The sequence below is a fragment of the Gallus gallus genome, chromosome 13 (genome assembly GCF_016699485.2).
Source record: "Gallus gallus isolate bGalGal1 chromosome 13, bGalGal1.mat.broiler.GRCg7b, whole genome shotgun sequence".
Taxonomy (NCBI): Eukaryota; Metazoa; Chordata; class Aves; order Galliformes; family Phasianidae; genus Gallus; species Gallus gallus.
This window is the reverse complement of record NC_052544.1, coordinates 8973066-8997231: the sequence shown is the minus strand read 5'-3', so window position 1 is coordinate 8997231 and position 24166 is coordinate 8973066. Positions and strand designations below refer to the sequence as shown.

The 24166-nt window shown below is 49.3% G+C and overlaps 1 long non-coding RNA gene across 1 annotated transcript in view; it reads right to left on the bottom strand.

Annotated features, from left to right (window-relative positions):
• Window positions 1-21408: 21408 nt before the first annotated feature.
• The window catches only part of LOC124417189, a 28971-nt gene continuing 26213 nt past the window's right edge, over window positions 21409-24166 (bottom strand). The window contains exon 3 of the long non-coding RNA XR_006931444.1: window positions 21409-24089. This is a non-coding gene — a long non-coding RNA (uncharacterized LOC124417189). The remainder of the gene's footprint in view (window positions 24090-24166) is intronic.

Below are 24166 nucleotides of genomic sequence, written 5' to 3'. Positions count from 1 at the left end.
TGCTGATGGATATCAAGTTAAACACAAATTAGCCATGTGCCCTCACGGCAAGTAAGATTAACCATTTACTGGGTTGTGTTGGCAAGAGCAAAGCCAGATGGCCAATGGAAGGAGCCATGTCCCTCGCATAGCTCCTATGGGTCTGTGGCTGAGTGCTGAGAGGGCGTTCTGAGTACAGAGGGGATGAGATTGGCACAGAGACACTGGGGCCAGTACGTGCAAGGTGCAAGCCCAGGCTGTGAGGGCCAAGGGGATTTTTAGCATTTAAGAGAAACATCTCAGTAGGGTTGATTGCAATCTTCTACAAGCTAAAGAGAGAGAATGAGAAAACAGAGCCTGGCTGCTGTCAGATACAGACAGGTGGTAAATAAGAGGAAACAGCCATAAGTGACAGTAAGGACAGTTCTGACCGGATATCAGAAAATCATTTGTGAGGGTTTGCACTGCCTGGAGCACCCATTCCACCTATATCCTTGGAGGTATTCAAAGCTCAACCAGGCAAGGTCCTGAGTAACCTGATCCAACTTAGAAGCTGACCTTGCTTTGAACAGCACGACGGATGAGGTGACCCCCAGAGGTCCCTTCCAATCTAAGTTATTGCATGATTTCCTGGAAAAAGTTCAGATGTGGAAGTTATCTTAAAAGCACTTCTCTCAAAACTTCAGCTCAAACTGTGGAAGCTCTCCAGAGGCTGTGGCAATTCTGATAAGGTGTCTGTTATCCACAGCTGACTTCCCAGGAGAACAGCTCGTGGGACTGCACACTGCAGAACAAGAGGCCCAGCCCTGGTTCAGCATGCCATCACCCAGACTGATCCGACTCAATGCAAACAGTGCTCCCTCAGCTCTTCTCTCATGACAATAGGGTGTTATTTTTTTTTCCCCCAAAGAGCTCAGTCTACAGAGCTATCACAACAGCAGCTCTTCCCCCCTGTCAAATTCACTTTTTGAAAGCCATGAAAAATGAAGTGGAGAGCTTATGAAGGGATGCATCCGCACAAAAGTGGGACCTGAATAAATCTGTTTCCATAGCAGGGCTGGGAGGGGATAGTGAGGGGATTAAAGAGACCCCAATCCTTTGGGAAGAGCCATGTGCTCCCTGGCAGGAGCATCTCTGTCACCTCCCAGGCTCTGTGATACACTGTTCAAATGGCACTTACTTCCCCAAGAGCTGTGTTGCAGGAAGGGCCATAAGAGGAATTTGGCCACAAGACATCCAAGGGATGCAGCCCAGTGGTGCTCTCCATAGTGCAGGCATATCTTTACCTGCACTGATGCCTTTCGCAGTAAATACATTCTGCTTTAACGCAAATTCAATGCTCCAAAAATAACTGCAATTACCCAAGGAGCAGAGGAGCCTATTTACAAGATTTAAAGGGAAAGAGGAAAGAAAATCTTGTAGAAGAAATCTTGCAACACCTGGGCCTCAAAATACAAAATTGGAGAGAAAAGGGACAACTCCATCCTGCTTGTATGCTGGGGGAAGCACCTCTGTGTTGGTGCCTTGCTTGTCCCAACCAAAAGAAGTGCAGAAGTCAAATGGCAACAAAATAGTACATGAATACCCGTTGTTCTTCCTGAGCAACGGATCTGAAGGTAGGAGGGGGCTCCAGCAATACTCACATCTGCAAGAGTTTGAGGCATTGCTGAGATCAGGGGAAAAAAAGCATTAAAAAAAAGTCATGGGTGTGCACAGATACCAGAAAATAAAGTTTTAAAACAATACACTGCTACAGTGGCAGCAATGATTGCTGTCCAGCCAAGCGGTGAATAATTCAGAAGGTACCTGCTTCACTTGGGATCTCAGGGTATTTTCAGACCTGCCAGGATTTTCTGCTGGTAAATAACGCGTCTGTGGTATTCAAACACACATGATCCCCAATTAATAGTAAAGATTAAACAGGGGTGAATTTGAATAAGGGAAGTCTGAGGAAGGAAAATTCCATGCTTCCGTGCTTCCATGCAGGTTGGTGCTAGAGCCTCTCTGGCAGTGAGCAGTTAGCACAGCTCCTTAGCCCAGTGCTGGCCTACAAAATAAGTCACAGTGGGATCCAGAAAAGCAAGCAAGCAGTGCATGAGGCAAAACAGGAAACAGATCAGCAGTGCTGATAGCCCCATGTTTGCATTGATCTATTAAACAGTGATGACCTGTACATTGCAAGAGTGGAAAGAAGTCATATAGATAATGCGTGTCACAGACAGAGGGGGAGCAAGCTGGAAGCTTTCATTTGAATTACTGAATGTTAGTGGTTCAGATGAAATGCCTGCTGAATCCCCAAAGGCTGTGCATGCAGCTCCTGCCCAAAGCAGGGCGAGCCAATGGGCAGCACTGAGGGTTCACAAGAGACCTCTCCAGATGTCCCCTCCTGTTTCGCTGACCATTTCTATCCCATCTCTGAATGCTGAGAGATTTACAGCTGAAGAAAGACAATAAGCACCTCCTCTGGTTTATATGGTGATTTTAGGAGATCTCCTTTATCAGAGGGGAGATGCAGCTATGGCTCCAGAAAAGAAGCCAAGGAATGGAGAAAGGAAGCAAGAGCCCAGCCCAAGAGAGCGAGAGTGCACAGTGTCCTGGAAATTAATCCATAAAGACAAAGACTGGCTCATTATTTTCTTCTGTAGTATCAGAATTTTTCTTGAATCAGGCTTTATTCCCTGTGAATTTTCATCTGATAACATCTGTTCAGTGCAGGGAAAGCACAGAGCGCTGCAAACACCAGCAGCAGCACTGCATGTCAACCCACGCAGCAGGAGCAGTGAGACAGCACTCATGTTCCTGCCTTTAAACCAGCCCTATTTCGGGACCAGGCTGAGACCTTCACAGGTCACAGGCCACCCTTCAGCCACCTGAGCTTCCCTGTGCCACTGGGGACAGGTGGAGCTGAGCTCAGTCCCCTGATGATGCATTGCAGGCACCGGTGCTGCTCCTCTCCTCCTGCACCGGGGAGAGCAGCACCTCTGATTTCAGGTCACTCTGCCCAAACTTCTCAAGCCTTGGACTTCTTAAATATTTTATCATGCTGCTGCAGTTACTATTGTTCCTAAATTCTTTTTCTTATTAAATTACAGAGGTTTTGAGTCAGAATAAACTCTCCTTTGTAAGTGCACCCGCTAGCAATTGGCTGGCAGCGGGGGAGAGAGTGCGAGCACAGGGGAGGGAAAGCAGAGGAGAATTACATGGTTTCAGATTCCTGTAAACAGAGAAACATTTTTCCAGTCATCAGCCTGAGTCCAGTGGAAATAGAGCTTCAGTTTCCTCCTGCTAACACTGAGGATCCGGTGGCACTGCTGCTGGCATGCCCCCATTTTCTCTCCTGCAGTTGCTGGATGCAGCTCAGCTCAGCATGCCAGCATGCACTGCTGCTGTTTCCCTCTCCTTGTGCTTCCCAGCTGCCCTGCCTGCAGCCCAGCAGCAGATGCCTGCACCAGGTGAGGCCCCAAAGCAAGCCCACTTCTCTCCACTCCTGCTGCCCAACTCCATGTTCATGGGAGCAACTCAGGAGTGGGTTTAAGGACTGCAGCTGAACGGGCATAAAGGGAAGCCCCAAAGCCTCCCCCTGCAGCTCCCATGATGCCAGCATCTCTTTGCTCAGCCCACAACTGGTGGTTCTTGGATTAGCCATGCGTGGCATCCTCATGTTCTGTGTAAATACAGCACCTAGAGCACGTGGAGCCTCGCTGCACTGATGGTATATTTAGTAATCTGCACAGTGCAAACACAGCGAGTGGCACCTCAACCACCATCACCAGAGATTTACACACATTTTCCAATCAGTTAATGTCAATATTTTCCAGTGTGGTATGCAAACACCACTCATTTCAGACAAATATCCTCTGACCTGCATCCTCTGACCACTGATCCTCAGCGGTTTCCCACCAAGTCATACGACAACACCATTCAGTTCTGCCTGTGAAAGCTGATCAACAGGTGAGAGTTTTCCAAAAGCGTCATCGAATGCTTTCCTGGCAGGAGCCAAGTATGAAAGAATGCTAGAAATGACAAGAGCAGCAAAAACACCATGTCGACGCTCACTTAAACATGTGCAGTAATAATATTAATTTATATCCTTTGCATATTGCTACTGCCAGGTTTTAGTATCCGTGCATGTACCATTCATAAATACTGTTCGTGCACAAAGGGCAAAGAGTTATAGCTCTGCATTTGCTGACAGTGCCAGCTGACACATTTAGCAGGAAGCAGCCTGGTGGCTAAAGCTGCTGTCTGGGCACGGGTGGAGGTTGGGTTGTACTTAGCTGGGCTGCAGCCCTGCTGTGTCACCTTGGTGAAATCACCTCAGCCACAAAGCTGCTAGGACAGCATGTTCAGAGTCACCCCACAGCCATCAAAAGACCTGTGGAAGTGACCTTGCAGCTGTACATGCCTATATACATGTCTAGGTACAGCACAAAGGGCTGGCTAGAATAGATCTGCTCAGACTCCAGCATTCAAGTCACCTCCCAGAAGCTTTTCCTGGCTAGGGTGCTATGCAGGCTGCGACAAGATCTCCCTGCTGTCACACAGCTCTGGATGTGCTCAGGGCAAGCAGCGGTCTCACCAAAAGTACCCCTGATGCACCTGTCAAAGATTACAATTAACTCATGACTGTTTGATGGCTGATGCTAAATGAGTTTGGCTCCCGTCCAGTTTCCATTGGGCAGGCATCTCCAGCTCAGAGCACAGCGACATTTGGCGTTTATCATCATCTGGGCTGGCACTGCTACCCAGGGCCGCTTATGGGACGTGTCAGGAGAACTGGCTCGCTCCTCCGACCCAAATTACGCGTGTAAGCAGGGTAGTATAGAGGAGCCTTTTGTTGTTAATTGCATTTAACTTCCCTCTTGGAGACAGATGGAAGGATTCGTGTGACAGCATCTCTCACCAACGCCAAACTCCTCGTGTTCTATCTGACAATTCCCAAACCGGCCTCATCCTAACGCGAGGAGTTTGCTCACAAAGGCTACACTATGAGCTCCACCAAAATGCTGAGATTAGCACAGTGCGATTCAGGAACTTCCTTTGTTGCCAGCCCTCTGCCCCTGTCAGCACATTCACCCGATATTGTTTTAAGCCTCATCCTTGCATGAGGATGAAGCAGAACAAAACAAGTCTGATAGCAGCGCTTCCACCATAGGCAGCCCCATGTTCCCAGTGTGCTTCTGAGAGCCATAGCAACACAGCTTTTAAAGGGCTGCCTTCCTCCCACCCATCCCATTGCTGCTCTTGGACCAAACAGGAGACAGTGATGTCCCTGTGCCCCAGGGGCTGGGGATGAGGGCGTGGGGCTGTGCATGCAGGCAGGGCACTTTGTGCTCTGTGCACACCAGCAGCAGGGAGAATAAAAAAGCAAGTGTGGGTGTGCACACATACGTTGGTAGCATGGTTTGGGAGGAGGAACAGGGGAAACTCATCTCTTCAGAGAATCAGATACGGGCATCCTGGCACTATGTCTGTCCTGACTGCAAAATGTAGAGGTGGGGAGGGAGCCTGGCTGGCTGCAAACACAGGGTTTGCTGTAAGATGTCTGTGCAGTTTCACCCAAGAGCCTCTCCTGCCTATAACACTGTCAGTCCCTGCCCAGCACGAAGGCTACAGGTGTCCTACACCGAGCATCCCGCATCCCACCACCCAGCACACCATTTACCAGAGCAGCAGGCCATGACTATTATCACTTCATCTCCAGAGCTCTTCACACTAAGTGGATCAGCACTCACTCTGATTCAGTTATTCCTGCACAGCCATACCTTGAGTGCCACATATCCCTCCACAGAGGCAGGGGCTTCAGCTCCCACAGGTCCTCAGCCACCTGAAGGACAAGGGTGCACCCATGATGCTGGGCAGGACAGTTCCTAAGGGCCCTCCAGCACAAAGCCAGGCTCCCACCTGCTCAAACCCTTCTTCCTGCACAACTCCCAGCTTCAAACCCTTATCCTGGAACGTATCAGCACCCAGCCAGCAGGAGGGAAATGCCAAATTCACAGCAGATTGGAGTTTATTTTTAAGCAGTGTCAAAATAAAAGCAAACAAAGCAACCTTCCCAACACACACAGAGGAGTGAAATCAGCTCATAGAAACAATAAGCCCAGCACAACACCAAGACCAGAGGGCTCCCAGTGCTGGTCACAGCCCCCACACGTGCTGCCTTCCCCCCATATCAGTTGGCACAGGGGCTGTTAGGGCTCTCAGCACCGGGACACAGCCCTGCAGGCTGCCAGACAGCACCTGGTGCACACCAGGCTCCATTCCTTCTCTGTTCTGCATGCACTCCATTTACCCACTGTTTTTAAAGTGGGATGACAGCATGTATGAGACCATAATCTGCCCTCACTGAGAACGTGCCCCAGTGTTTTCCAGTTCCATTACCTCCCTTGTACCTCTGCAGGTGCATCCAACTCAGCTTCCAGCAGGATAACCAAGCTGTATGTTAAAGCAACATTCCTAACCTTTATAAATAAAAAGAATTCCCTTATCACGAGTCCAAGCCACAGCAAAGCCCTTAATAAATTATCTGGCCCACTCCTTTATGTTTTCTCTTCCTGGGTCACCCATTTTCCCTAGGAAACTCGAGGTGGAGAAGCGGTCCCAGGTGATACTGCTGAAGAGGACAAAGCTGTTCCCAAATTCTGTGGTGCTTATCCAGACAAGGAGAATTTTTCCCCTCAAACAAACAACTCATATTTGCCAAGGTGAACTCCATCTGTGTGAATCTGCTCCAGTCGGTGCTGACTGCAATAACACAAAGATGTGCTGAACACCTGGAGGGGGATGGCAAGTGAGGAGCTCCTGGGGCAGAATGTGCCTTCACACAGCCAGAGCTGCCTTCACTGTGCTGGGGACAGGAAACAGGAGCTGGGCAACAGCCAAGCCCAGCCTAGCAGCAAACGCCTGCAGCATGTAAAGAGAAATACATGCATCTGGAGGCAGCAGGGCAAAAGGTGCAGGCTGTCCCACACCCATCTGCCTCCTCCTCCAGTCCACGGGAAACCCTCAAGGAGAGCTCACAGCTGGCAGGTTTCAGACCAGGTCCTGCCCTGGCTCAGCTGCATATCCACTGCACAGCCCTCGTGTCATGCTGGCATCCCCACAACCCATCCCCATGGGTAGAGGAGTACTGAGCGACATAGGGACATTTTTATGGGCCCACAGACATTTGCAGCAGCAAACTCACAGAGGAGACAGAACATGAATTACCTCCTCATTAAGCTCCTGCCTTGTGCTACTGAGGCACCTAAAGAGCCTCCAACGTCACATCCCAGCCGTGCACAAAGCTGTCTCCATGCTGCATAAATCATGCATAGCCACATCATCTGTTGGAGATGCACAAAGCCGCACTCACTAATTATGCTGAGGAGTACAGCACTACCTGTGGGATGTGGCTGCAGTTAGCAGCATACACGTAGCATGGCGTATGCCTCCTGATTTCAATGTTACAGCTCTGATTTTTGCCTCCTTCAGTACGTGGCAGCTTATACATCTGGAAAAGGGTGCTGGGACTCTGCATTCAATTAACAGCGACAACTTCTGCTTTATCGCTCTGGAAAGAAACCACAGCACCAAATGAGCCCATGCGAGAGCCCAGATGAGTAAGTCCCAGATGCCTTATTACACACAGGCTTTTCATAGCCCATTTCCAACTTGGAAAGTGACTTGTGAAGCTAAAATTACCCCTTATCTACTGATACTATGTGACATCCACTAGCCAGGCATAGGATTGCTGGGAGAAGACCAGAGCTTACAGTTAGGGCACTCCTAAGGTATTTTTAAACAGAGTTCACACAGAGGCCCATGCAAGCATACAGGACAGAAGCTGTGTGTGCTCCCTTCCTGTGCAGGGGAGCAAGTGCCACATGATGGGTGCACCAACAACACCAGCAGTGTATCTAGCAAAAGCTAAGGTCCAGTTTGAAACCTATAAATCTATTTATGGTATCAAGGCTCTGCATAGGCTTGTGCTCTCCCATATCTACCTGGCTCCATCTTTAAACAGCATGGGAAAAAAAACACATCTCCAGTTGTGCTGCTTCCCCTCACAGCACTATTCGCTTTAGTGCCTGTACTTGGCATCATTCACACTCTGCTGACACCAGTTTTTAGGCTGTAGGTAATGCTTGTGCTGCACTATAGCAAACTGAGCATAATGCACCGGAGTGCTCTGTTCTCTCCTGAACTTGCATTCACCTGGAAAGTTCATTGCAAAGGCAAGCGATACAGAGAAGAGACTGCTCCCACATTCAAACCAAAAGCTCAAAATGATGGCGAAAGAAGAAAATTAAGTTCACGCAAAGAAGAGGTGGCCAGGACTGAGGTCCCAGGCAGAAAGGTCTCCCAGTCTCTCCCTGTTCACATGGAAGCCAATCCCAGGAGCTGCACTGACAAACATCTTGACCATCAGCTACCCCCACCAATGATGCAAATGGAATGATGCAAACTCAAACACAGAGCTCTGACGATCCCTTCCACATGGCACAGCTCGGCTTTCCAGCTCCGCACAGTTATTTGCTCCCCATCCACCTACTCAAAGCACAACCCAAGAATACAAAGGTCGTCCTCTTCCGAAACTATAGGCAGAGTTATACATCTCTGACAGCTGTTTGCTGCTCCACGTTCACTCTCATTACAGTGGCACATAAATCTCTGGAGAATTACAGGGGAAATCAGGTGCTTGCTGTCCTCAGACATTTCCCAGAGTGCTCAATAAAGGAACAGCACATCCCTGGTACCAATATATTGCCTGAGAACTTTGAAAGTATAAATAAATGAGTCCAGTGCATATTACCAGGAATAGAATGGCAGAAGGCATTTTATGTGGATGAAGTTGAAGCCATTAGCTCTGAAGACTTTTCAAGTGGTTAGGAAAGCTGACAGAGCACCATAGATGTGGCTTCTCTTTCTTCCTCATGGAGACGGCACTGACTGGCTGGGCTCAGCGTTTGCCCAGAGCTGGAAGTAGCACAGCACCCAGCCTGCCATGCAGGCAGCCTGAGCACCCAACAAGCTCAGCACCACATGTGCAATTTTAACATGCTTAAAAATAGAAAACAAGCTTGAGAGCCATGTGATACGAGCAGTGACCCCTCAAAAATAAGCTGCAAGCTTCTCCATGGCCCATATTTGCCCAGAGAGTGGGCTCTCAGATGTACAGCCACAAAGTAGGGGGCTTTCCTCACTGCTGCGCTCCCAAAACATCTCAAGAGCCCAAGAAAATGAATGGGGTTTGAGATGTGCAAGCCCACAGCCAGGGTTAACCATGCTCAGCTGAGCACCAGAAAGAAGGCTGAGGCAAATCCCAAGGGTTTGCCTTGCACAGAGCTGTGGTCAACACTTGCTTGGCAGCCTTGGGTTCCTTCAGCTCTGCCACATGGAGTGGGAGACAACAACTCACACAAGTTCAAGAAATGAAGACACAAATCCCACCAAGCATCTCCAAATTCTGCTCTGTCACTTTGCCCATGTTTTACATCCTGTGACCATAAGCAAACACAACAAAACATAAAGGAAGAAGGATTTTTTCCTCCTTCCATCCCCAAAATGGGAAAGAATGGCTGTCAAGAAAGAAGCAGCTGTCCTGGGAGCATGTACAGCCTCCTTTTGCACCAGCCCTGTGCTGGGGCAGGTATACAGCCACGTGCACACACAGGCCTAGCCTGACTTAACAAGAGATGACCGAGATTCCAATTTACACACAGCCTGTGCCCTGTACGTGGCACAGCTCCTGCCATTCCAGCCATTCAAAGCTCCCACTTCACTGCAATCCCCACAGTCATTTGAGGATGGAGCACAGCCATCCTTCAGCACGCCAACTCATTGGCCTCACCCTGCAGTTCCCTCTGAGGTCACGGATGGCAGGACAGGCTGGCTAGTGACCTGCCTTCAAGGCTGAGCAAATGAGATTCATTAGGATATACGAGAAGCTGAGAGCAAAGCAACCCTATCTTTCTGTCTGAGCATCTGAACACCACTGATCTGATAAGGGCACATTGCCCCAACATGTCAGCAGAGGAAGAGGGGAAGCTTTCTTCTTCTCATGTCTTCCCACACACTCACTGCAATGAGTAGACAAATAGGCTGGTACGAATAGCAGCCCCCTCATTTTCCCTGTCTGGATGTCTCAAGTCAAGCATTTGCAAGAAGGAGAACTACCATGACAAGGTGTCCTGATGCACTGCAAAGAACATGCAGCAGAACAGCATCCTTCCTCCAAAGCTATTACCCAGACAGCAATTGCATAGTGGAGGAGAAGCAGCTTGATTGAGTACATCCAAGAGGGTGTCACTACATCACTGGATTGTATTAACTTACACAGAAGTGTATTTTGTACGAGTTCTGCATTTTCTTAGCAGCACAGCAGGTGAAGTAAAAATGCAGCAACTCGAAGGAGGAATTGATCTCTATAATGCTATAACACAATGAAAAGCACAGCAGCAATAGCAGGATAAGAAATTCCTAGGCTACAACAAGTGAGAATAAGCCCAAATGCAGCAGCTGGGGACACAAAAAAAAAGCAAAGAGAGAAAGAAAGAAGTTGCTTACCCTTAGAAGACCTCAGGTAGGCAGAGTTCCCCAGCAAGACACCCTTACTAACCCCCTCCCAACCCTTAAATGAGGTCTGGGAAGGGGTGGATCCTGGCTCCATCCCTTCTGGTCACTGAGGTACATTGCATGCACCTGAGCTCCCCAGGATCAGCCCTGCCTTCCCACCAGGTGCTCCATCACTGGATCAGGCTGTGACTCAGCATTTCAGCTACAATCAAGCTGGAGATCAGCCAGCCTGTGCTCTCCCATGGTTCTGAAATATGGCCCTGCAGTGTCACTGAGTGATGGAGGAGAAGGCCCGTGCTGGAGTGTGGGCTGGTTATCAGCTTGCAAACACTGAAACTGAACCACGTTACACATTTACAAATAGCAGCATGCTCCCTTAAACCAGGGCCAGGGATAGAAGAGGAGATGGACATCTCAATTGAGCAGAAAGCACTGAGGCTGCTCTCGCTGGGCTCTGTACCCCAGCCAGGCTAGGATCAGGCTCCCTCCCTCATCAGCTCCCACCTAGTGAAGGAATTTCAGTAGCAACCATCACCATGGCATCGCTGTGCCACTTCTGTTCAGCAATCCTGCCAGTCCCCATGGGTTTTCTGAAATGCTTATGACATTTTAGGTGTGGTGAAGGGGCAGGTGGGTGGGAGGGATGCTTCTCAGGGCATCAGCTGATGGATGGGCTGGGGGCAAATGCAGCACTTCACCTTTTTCTTATAACAAGCATACAGCCCTGCTGGGTGCTGAGCACAGCTCAATGCTCAGGATGCCCGGAGAGCTCCTGTTTGAGAGAGGGGAGGGGGCTCTCACTCTTGTCCCCTGGTTTGGGGGGAAGGAGAAGGGCTGAGTCACAAGACTTGTGTCCTGGACCAGGCTGTCGTGAGGCAGTTTCAGTTCCTGCCCCAACTGTCGCAATGTCCGGGCTGCATACAGCAAGAGACAACATTTGTAATGCAATTTTCATGTCGATTTTTTGCTACAGGCAGCCCAAGGCTGGCTCCCTCAATGCTCCTCCTGGGCTTCTTCTGTGCTTTGCGTCTTTCCCGCTGCCCTGCACCCAGCGATGACAAACTGCAAAGCATTTCCCAAGGGTGAGAAATCCTCACCAGAATCATCTGTCATTAGTCCTGTCTGACAAAACCATGTCAGAGCTTTGGGGACTTTCTCTCTATTTTTAATTGAGCCAATCTCTCACTGGCATTTCCCCCTCCTGGCTCCTCATCCTTGTGATGACAGCAAATAGTGGAGAGGAAAGAATGTTGGGACGGAGAGAAGCTGCTGCTTCCACCTGAGCTGCGAGGGTTGCTCTACAAAGGATGCACACCAGGCACTGCTGCTGCTGGTGCACAGGGCTCTTGTTCTCTTTGTTCTTCCCATGCAATCAGCATTTGTCATTTAGTGTCTTCTTATCGTGGCCCTGCAGTATCACATCTTGGCTTGCTATTTAGTCTTCCAGAGGCTTGAAAGAGCACCTTCTCCTTGAATTTATCAGCTCAAATGGGGGATACTACTTGGTGCCATGCCAGCGAGCTCTGTAAGATGTCTTTTATGTCTCGACCAAGTCAGCAAGTCTATCTCTTTATAGATATGATAATGCAAAAGGCTCCTCTTGGATAAAATCTGGAGGAGAAGAGGTGCACCTGCGTGGCTGGGGATGGGATTCGCTCTCTGGAGCCCGGTGAGAGCCGGGGCATGGCATACAGCTCTGCTCAGCAGAAGGGAGGCAGCCACGCTGCCAGCAGCAGCCTGGGAGCAGAGAGCCACCGAGCACAAAATTAACACACTGGCTCATAAGGAAATGTTAATGCAGGCAAGAGGGGGAATTGCTTCATATGGGCAAGCAATCTGTGCAGAACAGATAAGAGCGATCAAAACCTGGTGCAAATCTGAGCACTTCGCTCCAAAATCTGCCCTCTACCCTCAGCTTGAGGTTCGGAATAGAAAACACAAAGCCCCGAATAAGGTGCTAAATACTCGTGGCAAAGAACCAGCCAAACAATGAAGGCATCAAACAGAGCTTTTGTAGCCACAACCGAGCAACAGCAGTGCAGATCTCTGACCCAGAAGGGGAACCATGTAGCTTGGAGAAAAAGGTTGTGGTTTGGATCTCCATACTGACACACAGTTAAGGAGCTGAACTTGGCACCTTATTGCACCCCCTTTTTTTTTCTTTTTCCTTTTTTTTTTTTTGGCATTAAATTCCCTAGCAACCCTTTCCAAAGCAGGACCACTTGGGTGCGTGGATTTTGCCATGCTTTCCCTCCCTGCTTTGTCTGATTGCACCACAGCGTTCCCTCCTCTGAAAAAAGCAGAACCATCTCCTCCATCCGTGCCACCATCGTGAGGACCACAGTGCCTCGGCAGGGGAACTCTGGGCTGCCTGTGACAGGGATTGCCACAGGGCCACCAGGGCTGAAGCAGCAGAACTTGCCCAGTGCTGATGTCCTTCCCAGGCTGCAGAGGCAAAGGTGCCTTCTTAGTGACATGACAATCATCAGGGTTAAATTGTTTACTAAAAACTCCAGAAAAATCCTCATTGTTGTGAGCTGCACATCTACACCAAAGCATTAAACACTTTAAAACAATTCAGTTTTTAAAGAAATACAAACTCCTGATAAAAAAGCTCCTTCTCTTCGGAACAGTCCTAAAACCAAACATAAATTCCTAATGAACTCTTTTCCACTACAAATCCCATCTCCCGTTCATCTGCTGCCCTCTCCCAAAATCTGGTGCTTATTTTCCCCAACCTCTCCCTCCTCCTCCTCCATCTTTCCTCACTACTTGCATGTGCTCCTCACAACAGAGACCTGGAATCCACTTCACTCAAGCACCACATCCTCTCCTTGTCCATCACACGTGGCCAGCATTGAACAGGGGCCACTTCTCTCTTTGCAGTAATGTTTTCACTTCCTTCAGGGGGGATATCCATCCACCGACCAGGGACAGACTGGGGGACCCTAGGACCTGAGGTGGGTGGGATGCAGCCATCTGGGGGAATGGATGCCCATCTCTGGAGGTGTTCATAGCCAGGTGGGATGGGGCCCTGGGCAGCCTGATGTGGTGGAGGACAACCAGTCCATGGCAGGGGTTGGAGCCTGATGATCTTTAAGGTCCCTTACAAACCTATGCCACTCTTTGATTCTATGAATGGAGGTGGACACTGCTTTGCTCCACAGCTCAGGATTGCTTCCAAACCTAGCCACCCAGTGCACTACAGGAGGCAGAAAAGTAAGGTCATGGTGGTAAATTATGGCAGTTGCACAGGAAAACAAGTGGCACCAGCAGAGCTGCCTGCTTCATGGTTCCTGGTCATCACAGCTCGCTGCTGGCCCTGCCACTGCCTCCTAGAAATGCATCACAGGGCTTGGCACTGCTTTATGAATCACTTAGTGATGGAAGAGAGAAAGAGGGAGGGGGATCTAGTGAGGTGTTACAGCAGGCAGAGAAGCCAACCCCACCTCCGGCATAAGCAGATGCTGGATTGAATCCCCTGGCACCTCCAATCCCAGTGGGGAGGAACAGGAGGTCCAGCTCTACACATGCCTTACAGTCAGAGGCTCTGATCTTGGCATCCCAGCTGAGCAACTGCTTCATGCCTTGCTCAACATCTGCCTGGTTGGGGCCACAGGCAAGGTAATGCAGGAAGGCCAGAAGAACATTAAAAAGTAATTGAAAGGCCTGGGGGATGAGAGGAAGGAGAGGACAAGCTCAAAGAAACCAAGCAAAAAAAAAACTGAGGCATGGCGGCGTTTGTCTGAGAAGACACTTAAATAGGTGGCTTTGAAGAAAATTAAGGAACTGTCTCTGAAAAGATCCTGTGAGAGGGCAGCGATAGCAGGGATGGTGCATGGCAGGCTGTGGGGCAGCGCTGCCAGGAGGGAAAGTCTGCAGATCTACTGCAGCACTGCTGCCCCAGTCCAGGCTATGCAAATCACCACAAGGAAAGATGGAACTGATACGTTACCAGTGCAAAAGTAGCCCTAACATGTTAAGAGCACGTCACTCCTTACATAGGGCTTATTAAACAAGCGCTCCTTTTTCATCCAGAGAGTCTTCAAAATTACGCAGATGGTGAAAGCATATCTGTAGTAGTGGTAGTGATTTAGAAAGCTCTATGGGGGACAAGAACATTTTTGACTTTTTTTTTTTATTATTATTAACGTCAACAGGCAGGATTTTAAGGTGGAGTGAATTTATTTCTGCTGTGGCTGCTGCAGAGAAAGCGCTGTCACCCACAGCCAAAGCCAGATGGTGAGCTGTGCCCAAACCCATTGGGGAGAGACCTCGGAAAGAGGCATGAAGTATAACCAAGGGTTGCGCCTATGGGATAGCTCACAGAAACAAAAGCAGGTTGGGTGTAACAGTGGCAGCAAAAACCCAAACAGCTCTGCAAGGGGCAGAGCAGCCTCGCAGCAGCCACGGGACAAAGGATACTGCACAGTAAGGAATCCGCGTGCATTCAATGGCACAACTGGTTTAGGGCTAGTTTGATCAAACCCAGCAAACACACCGGTATACAGTTCAGGTGGATGAACGGTTACACGGTTTGACAGAGCTGCTAATCCTTTGCTGTGCAGTTGCAGAAGGTGTAACATTTTCAGGAGATGGCAAAGGGGGACCTCGATCCACCATATGGTCTCTGTCCGCCCCTGCGCCGCGCTGAGGCTCGTGCTCTCATGTGACACACCATTAGCGAGTCACATGCAGCAGAAAGCAGTTTTATGGCCAGATCCTGCTCTCAGAAGCTATGATGACTAAACTGGCTAATCAAATCAGCATAAATTTGCAAACACCGTTTTAGCAGCTGTGACCGTAAATATCATCAGCAGAATGTGAATAATCCCGAGCGCACGATGGGTTGAGTAATGGGTTCCCAATGGGCGTTGAAGCCATCAGTCCGCTGCCTGGCAACTCGGAGGAGGGGGCGAGGGGGGGGGAGGGGGTGATTATGATGAGCCTGAAACAGCAGATGCAGTTATCACGACAAAGCAGGGAGAGCACACGCAGCAGAAAAAGAGAAAAAAATTCATTTACTGAGACAAATAATCACAGTGGATGACCTGTTCTGGCCCTGAAGTCTCCCAAACGTGGGCGCATATGCATGCTCCACACGGAGGGATGCTGGGGTGTTTTAGCATTCCCAAAGTGACTCATTTGGCATTTTCCAGGGACCTGCAATAGACTCCCCATGCACACTTACCATTTTGTCAACAAGCCGTAAAAGTAATCAGCCAAGGTGAAATTCACTGAGAAGACAGACACCAAGGCTAAATTTGTTTTTAATTTGTGCCAGCTTCTGCTAATGGAAGCCTGGGTGCAGGGCTCCCAGCACTAACAAAGGGGGAAAGAAAAGAAATCTGCCCAAATGAACAGCACGCAGCAGCCTTAACCTCCCCTCTGGTGAGGACTGGTCATGCATGTGGTCCCAGAACAGATGGAGCAGGCTGGAGGGGCACGGCCAGAGAGGAAGGACTGCCCCTCCGACCCCTGCCAGGGGCCCAGGGGAGGGTAAGGCTGGAAACACAGCCAGCTTCTCCCCCAGCAAAGCTCTTCAGGGAGGGAAGTGGCTTTTGTGGCTCAGAAGAACTAATGTCTCTCTCTGCACTTGCTGATGTGAACCTGGATCTGCCATCGTTTGCAGAAAACGTGGGGCAAAGACCAACTGCAATGTCTCAGTCCTGGAAGCGTTTGGTAGGCTGCTAAAAATGCTTGACTATTATGGAAGAGATTGGAGTGATGGGGAATATCCCACCACACTCTAAAGCAAGATCCCTTAATCAGAGCCTGGAGGACAGGAGAAGAGTTGTGTTGCATCTTGCACTGCATTGCACGCAAGTGAGCAGTAAACAAAAGGACAAGTGACAGAGCATCTTGACATGCTACTGGAGAACACCAGAGGGTCTCTGCTACAACTTTATATTTTGGACTGGGTTGGGTTGGTTTGGTTTTTCCCTCACTTCTGTGTAGCATTTTGAACAACCTCCTTTCTCCTAAAGGAAAGCTTCTTCCAGAAACGTCCATCCACAGAAGCTATCTCAACTGCTGGCTACCCACTGACCTGAAACACTTTTACAAGACAGCTACATGCTGCTGACACCAGATGGGAGTAAGAAGACTGAGGGAAGAGAGCCGCATCTCCCAGTGCACAGAAGGGATGCAGAAAGTCAGAACTGAGGAACAGCTGGGCTCGAGCTGCTGAAGCTGCATCAGTATTTCCCCAGAACAGAGGCATCGTTTGAACAAATTACACCCAGACGAGCCCGATCCAAAAACACATACCAAGGTCTCAATCCATTCAGCACATCTATTCCCATCCAGGCCCTTCCCTCGTAACGAGTTTCTCCTTCAAAACACACCCACACTGAAACTCCATTTACTAAAGCCAGGCTGGAGAATTAGTGGCAGAACCCTAAAGGCTCTGGCCCATGGCTGAAAGCCTTTTTTTCCAGGTCCAGAAGATTCCAGCTCCCTCCCTTCAGCATGCTTCAGTGCAGCGTCAGCCTCCGCATGCACTGCAGCCAGGCCAGGGCCGGGAGGTGCCAGCTACTGCGAACGATTGTTCTTGTGCTATTCCTGGTTCCATCTGAAACACAACGTCCCGGACATTTTGGAAGAACATCTGTTCCCATCAAGCATCCAGCCTAAGCCTCCCAGACCCACAAGCGCTGGATAATTCAATGAAGAAGCAGGGAAACGTCTCAATTTGTAGATGCAGAGCTTTTGGCAGCGTTTGCTGCTCTTTGCTACGCACACAGAAACTCTGTCCTTTGTGACCCTCTGCACACAGCAAGCTCACTGCAGGGAAAGGAGGAAAAAAACCTGCCTTTCCCTGCTCCTTCCTGAAAGGCATAAAAATGAAGGATGTGCTCACCAATACTGAGAATGCTTAGGCCAATTCTAATTAATTAACGTCTTTACTGCGCGGGGGGACACGGTTCTTATTTCTGATGCAATAGCACACCCAGATCTCCCACCCAGCAGCTGTCCCAGGGCCACGTGACAGGATCCTGCCCAGACCCCAGCCGTGTGTTCCTGAGATAACAAAACCTCTCTTTGGCTCCCGGTGTCTTCAGGCAGGGCAGGACTGGGAGCGAGCCCACCCGCAGCAAGCAGCACATCATGAGGACGAGCCCTGCTGCAGCACCATGTGATACCTTCCCCTTTGTGGGAGGCTTGGCAGGCAGGCACCCTGCAGCATGCTGGGCATCACCTGCCCCGTTTTTCCTGGGATTGCAGCTGTGTGAGCTCTGGATATTACCACATTGCTGCGGGGATATGGAGTATGAGCTAAGAGCTGAAAGACAGAACAAGGAAAGCACGAGAAAATCTATTGTTATTTCTATTATGGCACGGAAGCATTGAAAAAAAAATGTAGATGGTATCTCAATCATAATTACTCCTCAGTTATTTGCCACTGTAAAGCCAACATCACAATCAGCCCCATTCAGGCAGCTTGGGGAACGAGCAGGGCAAAGCCAGGTCCATGTGCAGTGCTGCATCGCCTTTGGGGCTGTGTCTGAAGGCACCGTTTGCAGACAGCACTCAGAGATAAACCTCAGTCAGATTTATTGTTCACCACGAAATGCCACAAAGCCTCTGAGCTCAGGAGCAGTGGGCTGGGAGGAGATGGGAGGGGTGCAGGGTGGGCAGCAAGGTGTTTCCAGCCAGCTCATGTCAGGACCAAGGAAAAGGATTTGTGGGTCACAGCCCCTGGCTTTGCACTTTGCACTTCCCGTGAGGCACAACTGCAGGTGGAGGTGCGAGGCTCCTCTGCTCCCTCTGCCCACTGCTGTTCCTGGAGAGCACATAAACAACAGGGATTCGTCCTGGATAAATCCCATTGCCAGAAAGAGGATGTGAAGTGCTCCTGCACATCCCAATTAGAGAGGAGTGCTGGCAGCAAAGTTATCTGTTTCACACTCCGTTTTTTCTTTCTCAGCAGCAGGAAAAAGGATTTCCTGCTGCCCATTAAATCATCAGTTTTTCCCACATGGCTGCTTCAAGCACAGCTTTAATATCGCTGGTGCTGACTTCTGGGGGCACTTGTATTTTCTAGAAGAGATGACAAGAGTTTGAGGTTCTGTCATTTTTTCTGTCTCCCACCTTGGATTCGCTTCTTTTTTTCTTTCCTGAGAGGGGAACCAGTGACATTTCAAGCAGCACATTTGCTGTATGCTCACTCTGAAGAAATTAAGGTCTTGTCTATGCACTTTCCCTTAGAAAACCATTCCCAAGCTTGTGACATTATTCCACTTCTATGGAAACATAAAGATTATTTCACAGCAATTCTATACAAAATAAAACTTAGCGTTAAGTACAAGATGTTGGAATCAGAGATCCCACCTCTGATTGATAGGACACGGGGAAACGGTTTCAAAATAAAAGAGGGAAGATTTAGATTGGATATAAGGAAGAGGTTTTGTACAGTAAGGGAGGTGAGGCACTGGCACGGGTTGCCCACAGAGGTGGTGGTGCTCCATCCCTGCAGACACCCGAGGTCAGGCTGGATGGGCTCTGAGCGCTGATGGAGCTGTGGGTGTCTCTGTTTGTTGCAGGGGGTTGGACCAGATGGCCTTTAAGGGTCCCTTCCACTTGAAATGATTCTGTTATTCTATGATTATATTCATTCCCGCAACAGAAGGTCTGTCCAAGTTAGAGCTGTCAGGTCAAGTCCGCCACTAAACCAAGTTGTATCACTGATGTAATGCTTTAACACATAAGTAAGGGATCACATGCTTAGGTCACACATGCTTACATTAATCCTCAAATACGCAGACAGGTTCTCAAAAAGGGGTATAACTGCACAAGTGCAAACACTGGGGGCTGTTACAATGACCTCAGAGCAGAGCAAGGGGATGCTGAGGCCACCTGCCCAGTTCTGCTCCTGCACTTCTGCTGGGGTCTGGGCTCATAGGACTGGTTCCATCAGCTGTGCTTTGCTCAGGTTGGAACCAACAGGAGAAAATCCTGGCCTGAGCACACACACGCCTCCATCCTGAGCACAGCCACATGCAACTCAGCCCAGGAATGAGAACTATGCGGCCAGAGGTTTCCTCTGGTTATTGTTTGGGGTTTGGGCCGCAGCACAGGGAGGGAAGGAACAAAAAAACATGGGAGGAGAGCAAGAGAGAGGCAGAACACCAGGCCTGGCCATGGGAGCCCCAGCCTGGCCTCAGGCCCCGGGGTGACCACAGAGTATAGGCTCATAGCTGGGCCCAGGTAACAGCAGCCCCATTGCCGGCAGTGCTAAGCAGTGCTGAGCACAGGACAGCTCTTTGTGGCACAACATGCAGACGTGGCATCAACTGGCATGGGCACCCATCTATTCTGCATGCTCACTACACAACGGAAAGGACACGGCCATGTCTAAATAGGAACTGCCTCAAAGAGGGCAAACTCCAGTGTAAATTTTTCCTTTTTGAAGGATACACCCATGAAGACCCCAAATTTTCAGCACACCATTTTGATTTAAGAGATGCGGCTGAAGCATGCTGTGTGCTGTAAGAGGTGTTCGTTTTCCTTTCTCTCTTGTCCAGAAATGGACATCACACTTTTCAGACCGACATACAGCCCGCAGCACGACTCCTCCCAGACCTCCTGGGAATGCTGTGGAGCAACCATTGGAGACCATGAGCATTGTCCACCTTAACTGCATGGCTTCACACGTGCTGTGCCAGAAGTTGGAGGCACGGGTTGCACTGCTGCTGACCACTTGGCCGTCCAGCATTGCCACCAAGCAACCAGGGACGAAAAGGTGGCCCATCGCTCCTTGTCCCAGCTGATGGCTCTCCTGTGCAGACAGCAGAGACTCAGGTATCAGTGGTTTTGTGACTGAGCTGAGTCTAGCTCAAATGGACAGGAAAAGGTACATTTTTGCTTTCTCCTCTCTCCTGTCCTTACCTGCATCCTTCTGCTGGCAGGAGCATCAGCCAAGCCAAGGAAGCGATCCAGCTGGAAACTATTTGTTTGTCTTTTCCCTTTGTGCTGGCTTAGTGTTCAGAAGGATCAGATTCCTAATCTGGCAGATCACTCAAGTGCTGATTTTGGCACAAGGAAGAACACATGACCCAGCAGCATGGACTTAGAACAGCTTAAACCAAGCACAAATCTGCACCCACAGAGAACACCCACTGCCCATCCTGTGACCATCCATGCAAAGATCCTCTCTCTGCAGAAAGAGTTGGTTTTTGTAACCATGGTACTGTTCTGCTCCCAGAGGGAACAGCCATGCTTTGGGCAGCCCCACCCCATCTCTACCTGCTCTGCTCAGCTGTACCCTTTGCCATCACAGTGCTGTCCCTTCTCCTTGGCTCCGCAGTAAGCTCAGGGCTCCCACTCTTTCCTTCATTACATCCTTCATACAGCACCATGCCATCTATCTGCTTTCTGTCCTCACGGTCACCCATACGTTACCAGTGGCCACAGATGTGTGCAATACACATCTGCATGCCCAGGGCAGATGCACACCAGCAGACCCAAAATTTCAAGGAAATATTCTGGCTCCCCCAGGCTGAGGAGATGGGCTATATTGCTCTGAGTGATCACAACTAAGCACACAGTGTTTCTATGGCTACACTCTCCCCAGCTCCCTTGCTCGTGAATTCAGCAGCACACTGCTTTGTCTTGTCTGTCTGTCTGTCTGCATCTCCCTCACATGTGCACACACACAAATGAGATATCCCTTCTTTTCTCCTCTCCAAATAACACCTCCGCTCTTCCTCCAACTCGCAGCCTGAAAATTCAGACCCAGCAGAAGAGGGGGCAGAGGCTTCCATCAGCACTGATTTCAAACCGCAGTGATCCTGCAGCCTCCAACCCTATTTACAGGCAAAGGTGGACCTAAGAGGGTTTACACTATTTATGCGACATGCATCCAAAGCAGCGTGCAAACAGCACACAGAACCCTCAGTCCCCCCTCCAAGAGGTTGGAGATCACTGATAATAAAGAAGAAAGCATCTCCCAGGGATTCTCTAACAAGAAACCTCGTGCACAGGGGTCAGCAGCACCTCGGCCTCAAGGTGACTCTTTTAGCAGTGTGAAATGGAGATATCAGTCGGATGTTGGGGGAAATGCTAACGGCTGGGAGCAGCTCATGTCAAGCTGAATAAATCCCCTGCTCTCCATTCTGAAACACAATGGCACATGAATGACTAAGCAATTCTGATAACAATTCAACAGACAAATGTCAGCTTGCTTTGATTAAACATTACTTCTGGAGCTGGCTCAGGGCAGCTAAAGTCACATCAGCATGCCTCTCTCACCCTTGTCCTCCCAGCAACCCAGCCAGGGCAGAGACATTCATTTCACAACATCTATGGCTTTTTTTCTTTTTTTCCCAAAGCAGTTGGAGCTCCTGTGATGTCTGAACTAAGTCTAGATTTATGCAAGCACAGCTGGGGGAAAGAAAGGAAGAAAGAAAGGCAGAAAAGAAGAAAGGAAGAAAGAAAATAGCTCCTGTATTTTAAGTTCCACTGCCACTACTCTCTCCCTGCAGCAGAGATGTCCCTTTGCACAGTAATAACACAGTCCAGTTTAGAGATCTAGGCGGAACCTAGCCACGTAATTACCACATTTCCACAGATATTCTTGTACTGCAGTAACACTCCCTAGCGCAGGGGTAGTTTAAACAAAGAACTCAGTGTAGGGATGCAGTTAAAACATCGAGCACGTCTTTTTTATGGTGCAATACAGACCCATTTTTTAATTATGCCCAAATCCGCGTTGCAGGTTGGTCCTTTGGAAACGATAAGCGGTGCTTTTATTTTCACAGAGAACAGTTAAGCGAGCAGTTTACCTTGCCAACCTCCAAATCAGTTTTGAATGATGAAAGGAATAACCTCACACACGCACGTGCTTTTCCCCTTGCCTTCAGTCAGTTGTGAAATAAGCTGCTCAGCGCTGCATCCGTAATGGGGACTGCAGTGCAGATGGCAAAAGCACAGGCACAACTCATACTGTGGCTCCGCCAATCGAGGTGTACTGCATAAGCAGAGCAGCTGAAAAAAGCAAAACACACCGATAGCAAGGAGGGAAAGAGAGGCTGCTGCTCCTGGAATGTTTTCACCTTTGTCTTTCTATCTATAGAAGATGCTGTCTGGGGTAGCAATTACACGGAACAACGTCCGGAAGATGCTGAGTGCGATGCTGTCTGCACTGCAGTCACTGGGAATGAAGATTTCACCCCAGGATCATTTTAAGTCTGTGTTCCAGTGGCATTCTTTGCTTTGTTGATGAGAGAATGCAGACGGAAAAGAAAGCAAGAATCTCACACCTCCACCCTACTGCTCTGTTGGTCATCAGGATGGAAAATGTCCACAGCCACCACCAGTCCTGGGGCCTCACTGCTGCATTCAGCCACAGTCTAGAACAGTGAGTGGCGTGTCCTGTCTCTTACTGCACTCTCAGCAAAGCCCCTTGGCTGCTTTCCCCTCTCCTGGGCAGCTTGAGAGGGCGTCACAAGAGGGAACAGGCAGGTGGGACCACTCTGCCCCTGTATACACACAGCCCACCTGTACAACCAGGTCCGTGCTCCCTGGGTTGGTGGGCACTTGGGGCTGTTTCTGTGGATGCAGTAAGTGGCAGAGGCTGTGTCCTGCAGGCAGAGGTCTCAGAAGAGATATCTGCACTGAGTACGCACAAAAAATTCCTGGGGACAATGACTGCATGTTTGTGTTTTGCTGTATAGATATATATATACACAGACATGCATGGCACATAACTACATGACAGAGCAGCCCTGCCTGCCCCTAGCTGCAAACTGGAATTCTCAGCTGCTCTTGGCAGCTCTCATTTGATCGCACAAAGACGCTTTGCAAAATCACCAGGTCGGCCTTTATAGCTTTGTTGTTTTCAATATTCTTTGAGAGTTTCCTCTGATGCCTGATTTGCTTTATTAGAGAAACCTACTCAAAGGGATTTGTGTGCATGCTCAGCCTGATTTGTGAACTACAACAGGAGGGGCAGCCAGTAAAATTAATGAGGTTCTGGGCAAATGATTGCTCATGCAGACCCACAGACATAAAGCATTAACTGACTGTCTAATTAACAAAGGCCACGTGCCCGATTAAGCATGCAAATGCTGCTGCTTATACACGCACACTGACATACATTAGCATCTCAGTGAGGATACATTTGCAAGTGTGGAACTACACCAAGCACGCAGCCTGCTTCCACAAACTATTTTCAGTGCGCAGAAAATCTATACATGAATTAATCTGCTGCCCACTTCTGTAACGAGCAGGAATTCTTTATGGAAAGCAGCACGGCAGTTCCATGGGCTCACGCAAGCACTGGTTTAAATCCTCCTTCTAGAAGGACAAAGAGGCCTTGGAAGTGAAGTTTTAGCTTACTTCCAGTCTTCTTGTCAGTGTAAGTGAAGTGCTGCTTTCATGTCACCACGTTGTTGTAGAGGGTGATAAGAGGTCAGGGGCACGTGGCCCTGTTCCTAACTGCTGTGTTCTTGTTGCAGCGCTCGCCCTCTGGGTCTGCAGCTCTGCCCTACTTTGTGGATGCAGTCTGCTGATTAAAGCTCGAGTGTTTCAATTCACTGCCATGAAATCTGGAGGAAAAAAAGGAAAGGAAAGGGGAGAAAAAAAAGAAAAGGGGAAAAAGGAAAAGGAAAAAAAAAAAGGAGAA